We start from the raw sequence: 7829 nt of genomic DNA, 5'->3' as shown, positions 1-7829 counted from the left end.
CGTCCCAGAGAATTCTGATTTTGACCAGGTCACGACGAGGTCTCCAGGTTCTTCGCCAAAAGTGACAAAGAAGCAAACGAGATTCAGCTTAAGATGTTTTATGTTTGTGTACCCAGGAAATTATTTTAGGAAGTAAACAGGCCTCTGTTGGCTCAGATATCGTTTTCCATGGTCAGTTTCCACATACGGTGCCCCTGGGATAGACCTGCCTGAATCTGGCAGGCTTCCCCACAGCCCTTGTGAAACCATGTGGCAGGAAGTTCTGTTCTCTTGAATCTGACTGAACCAGAAGCTCCTACAACGTAGTCAGAAAGGTGGTCAAGTCCTTGGACAGCAATAGCTGACCCTCTCATTTTAAAGACTGTCATTCGACCTAAGTCTTCTTGGCCTCCGTGTAGCACTGTTCTTAAAATAAGTTTCAGGGCAGGAAATAAGTCGAAATGGGCTCTACCTAAGAGTAATCTGAATGTGACTTATAATTAAGCAGTCAAAAGCCTAGCCCAGTTTTTAAGACTATATTTTGTAATTCCTCTTAGACTTGTCAAATGAACTACAACTTGATGCCTAAAAGTAATTAAAACAGAGTATTTTCTTTCAATGTTCCAGTCTCCTCCTCTGCCCACTAGATGGAGACCAGGAAGGGGAGAGAAACTGACCCTAAGCTCTCTCTGAGTCACGGGCAACGTGATAGTTATCTCTCTTGACTTCACGCAGTCCTGATCGCAACCCAACGGGGCAGGTGTATTGTCTCCATTCTACAGATGAGGAAGCTGAAGCAGAGAGGAATAATGCCTGTCCAAAGGTCACTCGTTATCAGAGGGAGAGCTGGGATCACCACCAAAGCCTATGTGCCTCCAAAGTTCATTCTTCCCCCACCCCGATCTCCCGGGTCAACGGAAACGCTCCCAAGCGTGTCCTGTGGTCCTCCGCCACGCCTCCCCCGCCTCTGCCCAGTCAGTTTTACAGTAAAATGAGCGTAGACCCATTGGTTTCCTGGAGAGAAGAGGGATTCCTGTCTCAGCTGCTCCACTCACCTATTCGGCGGGTCCTGCCTGTACCTTTGAGTAGTTTCACAATCCAGCTGTCAGTGACAGAAAATGATGCCACATACATCGTTCATCTGGTTCATGTTGGAACCCATTAGCTCTTGGAGTTTGGTGTGGCTTCATATAATCCCATAAGTACCCGTTGTTCTCGGGCCCCAAGGATTTCCTGGTACTGTCTCAACCAAAAGAGTTCAAATAATGTCCCTCCTGACTCTGGTTTTTTTCTGTCTCTAGTCTGTACCTATATTTCAGGTCTTTAAAATCCTGCAGAAACAAGCGTGTCTTCAAAAACACTCTCCAGGAGGCCAAACGCACAGTACAGTTGTGATTCTCTTTCTTGGCATTAAAAGACCAAGGTTCCTGGGGGAAGCCGACCTGACCTGGTACTGGGGCCCTTCTTTCCCCTCTAAATACTTTTCCAGTAGAGGAGCAGAAAGCAGCTCCAGCCTCCGAGTCCCCATGAGGGTTGAGTTCCAAGGCTGGTGGCAACCCATTTTGTTAGGCATGAGAGGTTTTGCTGCTGGAGACGTGAAGTAGGCTCTGCCCCATCTGGAAAAGCACCTTAGACGGATGGGCCGGCTTCATCAGATTGGTCGATCGTTCCCTGTTTTAAAGAGAAAAATGCTCTCTACGTTGCTTCCAACGGAATATGCTCTCCTTCTTTTTCCTTGTTATCTTTCCAACGTAGCAGGGATCGAAAACACCAACGTCCGAAGAGCAAATTTCCAGTGACACAAATCCAAGGCATTTGATTTTGGATTATATTTTCTTTAACCCCCTTTCATGGCATAGAATTCTGGTGCCTTGCTCCCTGAATTTGTCTCCATGCTACAAGTAGGCTTTCTTCACATTCTGGCTTACACGGGAACTCAACTATTCCACAAGTGGCCTTTAGTGCTCTTTATAATATCATTTCCTGTAATTTTTAAACTGTATGTGTAATTTATATTCTGGCTCTGTCCAATATTTGAACAACTTTAATAGGTTGATTTCCATATATATTATGCAAATGATTCTTACCTGATTTTTTTATGTTCTATCTTAAAACAAATAAATACTGCACCACTTATTAATAAATAGACATTTCAATGATTATGTGGCAGAATGGTATTTGCTTCGTCGATGACATGGAGGGACGAGTAAAGACGGGTTGTTGTTTGTTGCAGGAGGGGGCGATAAGGGACACGAGTGTATTTGTAAGATGTGAGAAGAGAAGCAATTGAGAGAGAGAGAGAGAGAGGCAGAGAGAGAGAGAGAGAGAATAAAGGCACAAAAAAGGAAAAAATGTGAGAAGAGAAGCAATTGAGAGAGAGAGAGAGAGACAGAGAGGCACAGAGACAGAGAGAGAGAATAAAGGCACAAAAAAGGAAAAAACATTGATGGAGTAAAGACTCAGAGGAAGAAAAGAATCAAATGCAACAGGTCACAGCCACAAAGAATGAATGATGTGGGTTGTGCATTTCCTTCAAAACGGCTGTTATGTGGAGGTGCGGAGTCTAGTAAAACATTATCCAATTATTACAGTTATCAAACATTGTCACTCCCATTATATAGATGAAAACATCGAGGCCCAGAAACTTGCCCAGGCTCGGGCACTCTTAAGTGGAAGAGTCACACACAGAACCCAAGACCACCTGCCCCCTGCCACGTTACTTCCTCTGGAGAAGCTTCATCTCCTAAACCAGGTGGGACGAAGCGAGTGGTGATGTAGAGAGACTGTGAGCCAGTGGGGAGGAGATTAGTAAAGCTGGAGTGAGATCGTCTCTCTCTGTCTTCAGTGTAGTAGGAAGGGATGTCTTCTCATGAGAAAGAGGGAGCTGGGGAGGAGAACCTCAGGGAGTTACTCAAACTTTCTGTGCCTACGTTGATCATCTGTAAAGTGGAGAGAATAACATTCTCTTTAAAAGGTCATCTGAGCTGATGTGCACTGACAACTTAGCACACGGCAAATGTTCAGGGAGTGACAGCTTTTGACTCTATCCTCTGCCCACGTGCCAGGCTGCCTTCACTGGGTTTCCACAAGAATAGAGACCAGACGTTGGGTGCAGATAGTTTATTTGGAAAATGATCCCAGGAAACACGGCCGAGAGAGCGGGGAGAGTAGAACAGGGAGGAAGAAACGCCAATAAAAAGTGAAGTAATCATCTTGGGCGATGGGGCTCACTTCCACCAGGAAACCTCTCGGAACCAAAGAATGGTTCCACCCTGGGACAGGAATCTGGGCCATTCATCTGTCGACTCCTGCTCTTCCTGAGTGGCGGCTGCCCCAGGAGCTTTACACGCCCTACCCTGTCAGGTTTCCCTGTGCATCAGCTGAGCGAGTGCCAAGGTCCCAAAGCCCTGAGGCAGAGGAGCAGAAGGACATGCCCAGTGGAGGTGGGGAGCTGTCGGGTGCTGGGACCTGTCTGGTGCAACTGCAGGGGAACTCGAGTGGGCGGAGAGCATACGCGGCGGGGTGTCATCAGCATCTGGCACATGAGCCCTCTCGAAAACCCTACATGCTCAAAGGTAAACAAAAACCCAGCCAGGCGGCCACTATTCACTCTGTAAGTCAAAGGACAAAGTTGGCCAACGCTGGGCAAGCCGGTCATGCTGCCCATGGGCATATTTCATTGTTAAAACAGTGCCTGTCACCTCCGGTAACAACAGTACATAACTGCTCTTCTGATACAAGGTCCTCATCCAGCTCCGAGGTCCGCATCTGTCATCCCAAGGCCTGTGGCTGACTTGGTGGTTCTGCAACCATATATTCCTCCCCCAACAAAACTTACCCTCCTCCAGTCTCTGCATGACAGACAGAGAAAGAGCCTAAAAATTATAGCCCTGAGAAAATCCCTTTCCATCTGCATAAATGAAGCAAGAAGCCATTCATAGCCGTGCATCCCAGATACTCCTGGGAATACTTATTGTTCTACTAGCGGCTTCCAGTCACCCTGGGACCCGGTGGCTTCCCCACCCTGAAGACGGGTAAGGTGTCTCCCGAGAAAAAGCCAATTGTCCTTGTATCCCGACTCCACGTCAAAGGTGGAAACATTCCCCACAGTTTATCTTCTGGTCCTGGGCAGGTCAGCCTCGGGGCAGCGGGGCTGGCAGAATGAAGAGGAGTAAGAGATAAAATCAGAGAAGTGAGAGGACTTAGGTTGAGAAGGGCCTCATGGGCCATTATGAATAAGGACATTTGCTTTGACTCTGAGTCAGATGGGAAGTCGCTGCAAGGCTTTGAGTAGAGGGCGCCGAGATCTGATTTATGCTAAAAAGGGCTTCTCTGGCTTCCGAATTGAGAACCGTGAAGGAGCCAAGGGCAGAGGCAGGGAGAGCAGTCAGGAGAAATACTGCCATTGGAAAATCTACAGGACGAAAAGTAGACGGTTGCCTGGAGTGGGGGTGGGAGGATGAACTGCAAATGGGCACAAAGAATCTTACTGGGTGGCAAAAATACTCTAAAACTAGATTGTGGTGATGGTTATACAGTTTGTTAGATTTACTAAAAGTAATGAACTAAAATGGATGAATGAAATAGTATAGAAATTATACCTCAACCAAGTTGTTTAGGAAAAGATCTCTATGGGTGATAAAAGAGACATTTATTCAGAGAATCAAAGGTGGTTGTAGGTGACAAGTTAGCAGGAATTCCAGTAGCCCAGACAAGAAAGATCGATCTTGAACTTGGGAGGGACAAGTAGCAGGAATCCGACTGTGCCAGTTCTTCTAGGCCGGGGGTTGGCAAACTTCTTCCGTAAAGAGCCGGAGAGTAAATATTTCAGGCTTTGTGGGCCACCACGCTCCGTCCCAATTGCTCAGCTCTGCCATAGTAACGGGAACACAGCCTTGCAGAGTATGTAAATGAACGAGTGTGGCAATGTTCCAATAAAACTTATTTGTGAACGTTGAAATTGGAATTTCATGTCATTTTTACATGTCAAGAAATACTCTTCTTCTTTGGATTTTTTTCGACCCTTTAAAAATGTAAAACGATTTTAGTCCTTATAAAAACAGACAGCAGCGGGGCCAGGCTTGCCTTCCCTGCTCTGGCCACCTGCTGAAAGTGACTTCCGTTGGCCCACATACCCGTGATGCTCGGCGCACAGACCTCCACAACAGGAAGGGGAAATCATCGCCGAGTGATCTGGTTCTGTTTTTTTCAACACGTGTAATTACCGTTGGAAGAGATCACCCATCGTACACTGAATCGATGCTTTGTCATTCTGCTCACAGATTCTATTCAGCCCACGGCGTGGGCATTTTTCTCCAACGGAGTTGATCTTATTTCACTGTCCTGAGTTCTGAGTAGGATTATTATTCCATTTTCCCCCCTAGAGGATTGAAAGCAAAGTTATAAAGTCTTTTCCCACCCCCACTCTCTGTGTCTTTCACTAAGAACTCATATAAATCCCACGGCTCTGACTTAGCTCTTAATCTTTCTGGCTGCCTAAATTCTTTGAAGTTATTTATCCGGCTCGGGAGACAGGTAAGTCATATACTGGTGATATTTTAAAACCCTTTAGTTTCCTCTTCTCCCCAAACCATGAAGCCAGCTAAGGAATGCGACTGCCTAGATGCTGAAAGAGATGAGTAGAAGGAATCTGGGTATCTCTATCACTGATATCTACATCGCACTTAAGGGACGACTCCGTCCTTTGATGCTAGTCTGTTTCTTTCATGGTTTTTTTTTTTTTTTTTTCTCTTAAGCTATTGATTAGAATCTTAATGCAGTCATCAGCTGGGAGGATGTCCTCACATTTGTGATGAAGGAAACATGATCCAAAGACTCAGAATGAGGATAAAAGAGTGTCCTAAAAAATGTCTGGCAGCAAGGGAACAGCTCAAAAATCATACTTTCTTAGTGGCCAGCCAATCAGGGATTTGGGTGGCAAACAGACAGAGACCCCAGTCCTGGCTTTTCAGCTGCATGCCCTTGGGCCAGTTGCTTGTCTGGGGCTCAAACTATAAAATGAGAATAATCACAACTAAGTAGGGTTGCTTTGGGGACCAATGGATTTCCACAGGGAAAATTCTTTGCACATCAGATGGTCAACAAATATTAGATTCTTTACCCTTTTTTCTGTATTAACTTTCTTTGAAACGGCAGACCCTTTTAGAGTCGTCTCATTGGCCTTGGGGCTGACTGCATGAGTGTGAAGCCCAGAGCTGCCACTCATCTGCTTAAGGACCTTGGGCAAGTTGTCTGTCATCCCTAAGCCTCTGGGTCCTCCTCAGGAAGAGGAAGCTGATCCTTACGCTAAAGGCTGCTGAGAGAATGGACCACCAGAACGCATCATGCGGTCTCTCTGCGCTGAGAACGCATCATGCGGTCTCTCTGCGCTGGCCCAGGAGCTTCAGTGTCAGCGTCCGCCTGTCTGGGTGGGTGTCCTTCGGCTGCAGAGTACAGTGAAAAAGGCAGGGTCACTCGGCAGGCTAAGCTAACCGGCTGAGTGGTGATCCTTATCACTTGGAAGTAACACAATGTTTAATTAAGGCTCTGGCAGCTTTGTTCTTAGCATCTACCTTTCTATCTCTGGGGCCGCTGTCCATAAAACATGGACATATCATGAATTCATTTCACAAGACTCTGAGGCAGATTCCTGGCTCATCGGTCACAATGGCACTTCTCAGCCCTTCTTCCGGGAGTGTGACTGGTGTCTAACCCCTTCCATCCACCGAAATGCTTTAAAATCATCAATTCTGTTTGCTTTCAACATCAGAGCCATCCGTGGCAGCCCAGGATGATACTGTGAAGGGCAGAGGAGTAGAGCGGGACATGGTGAAAAGAGACACAGACTTTAGTATCTGAGGGACCACAGTTCAAGTCCCAGTCGTTCCCCTTAGGAGCCATGGACCATGAGCAGAGGCCTTTGCTTCTGAGCCCCAGATCCTTCTCTTGTGTGATCAGAAGATCAGTGTCTCTCTCATAGGGTGACTGAGAAGGTAAAATAACAGAGATGAAGCCCAAAAGCGAAGGCTACAAATTATACTCTTGGAGAGGGGGAAAAAATGAGTTTCCTCTACCCTCTTAGGTTCAAGGCCTGGGGCTCTGCAGATTCAATTGACAAAAGACAGGTTTACAGAAGAAAATGTTTAAGAATCTTGCTCCTTCGTAAGGCCTGTCTCTGTCCAGGGTAGCATCCGGAAGAAAACCACTCGCTATCTACGAAAAATTAAAAAGTAATGTCAATGTTTACTAGCATCTTTCGATAAAATTCCAGAGGTGAGTCCAGCTCAAACAGACAGCAGAAGTTCTTGAAATAGAATTTGCCATGAAGACGCTCAATTCCTAAGACATTATTTTTGACCCTACTTTCTTTTGATTTTTCTCCCCCTCCCACATTCACCTTCCAGGTGTATTTTATGCTCCACCAATGTGAAATTTCTTTTTTCAAATCGAGTCTGTACAGCCCGTATGTTAAATAGGTATTACGTTAATATCGGCACAGAGATTTTGTAAGCGTTCTGTGTGGTGTCTGGCACGCAGAAAGCACTCAGTAAATTGTCACCATTATTCTTATGAGTCTCTGCTCTGCTGCTTTAACTGTCACGCTGATTCTGCACAGCAAATTCCCAGGAGAATTGCTGGGACACAGTGCTGCCGAGGAGGAAAGAAAGTGTGAACATACACGCGAATATTAAATTTTTTCCTATTTATAAGCAGCAGTGATGCTGTATTTGGAGGGTATTTCCCATGGAAATGACATGGAAAAACCATGGAAGAGACACTGATTTTCTCTGAATATGCATGCAGGCCCCTGTCATATTCCCAGGTCTCCTGCAGCTATGTAGAGCTACATG

The sequence above is a fragment of the Pteropus alecto genome, unplaced genomic scaffold, assembly GCF_000325575.1.
Source record: "Pteropus alecto unplaced genomic scaffold, ASM32557v1 scaffold105, whole genome shotgun sequence".
Taxonomy (NCBI): Eukaryota; Metazoa; Chordata; class Mammalia; order Chiroptera; family Pteropodidae; genus Pteropus; species Pteropus alecto.
This window is presented reverse-complemented; position numbering follows the sequence as displayed.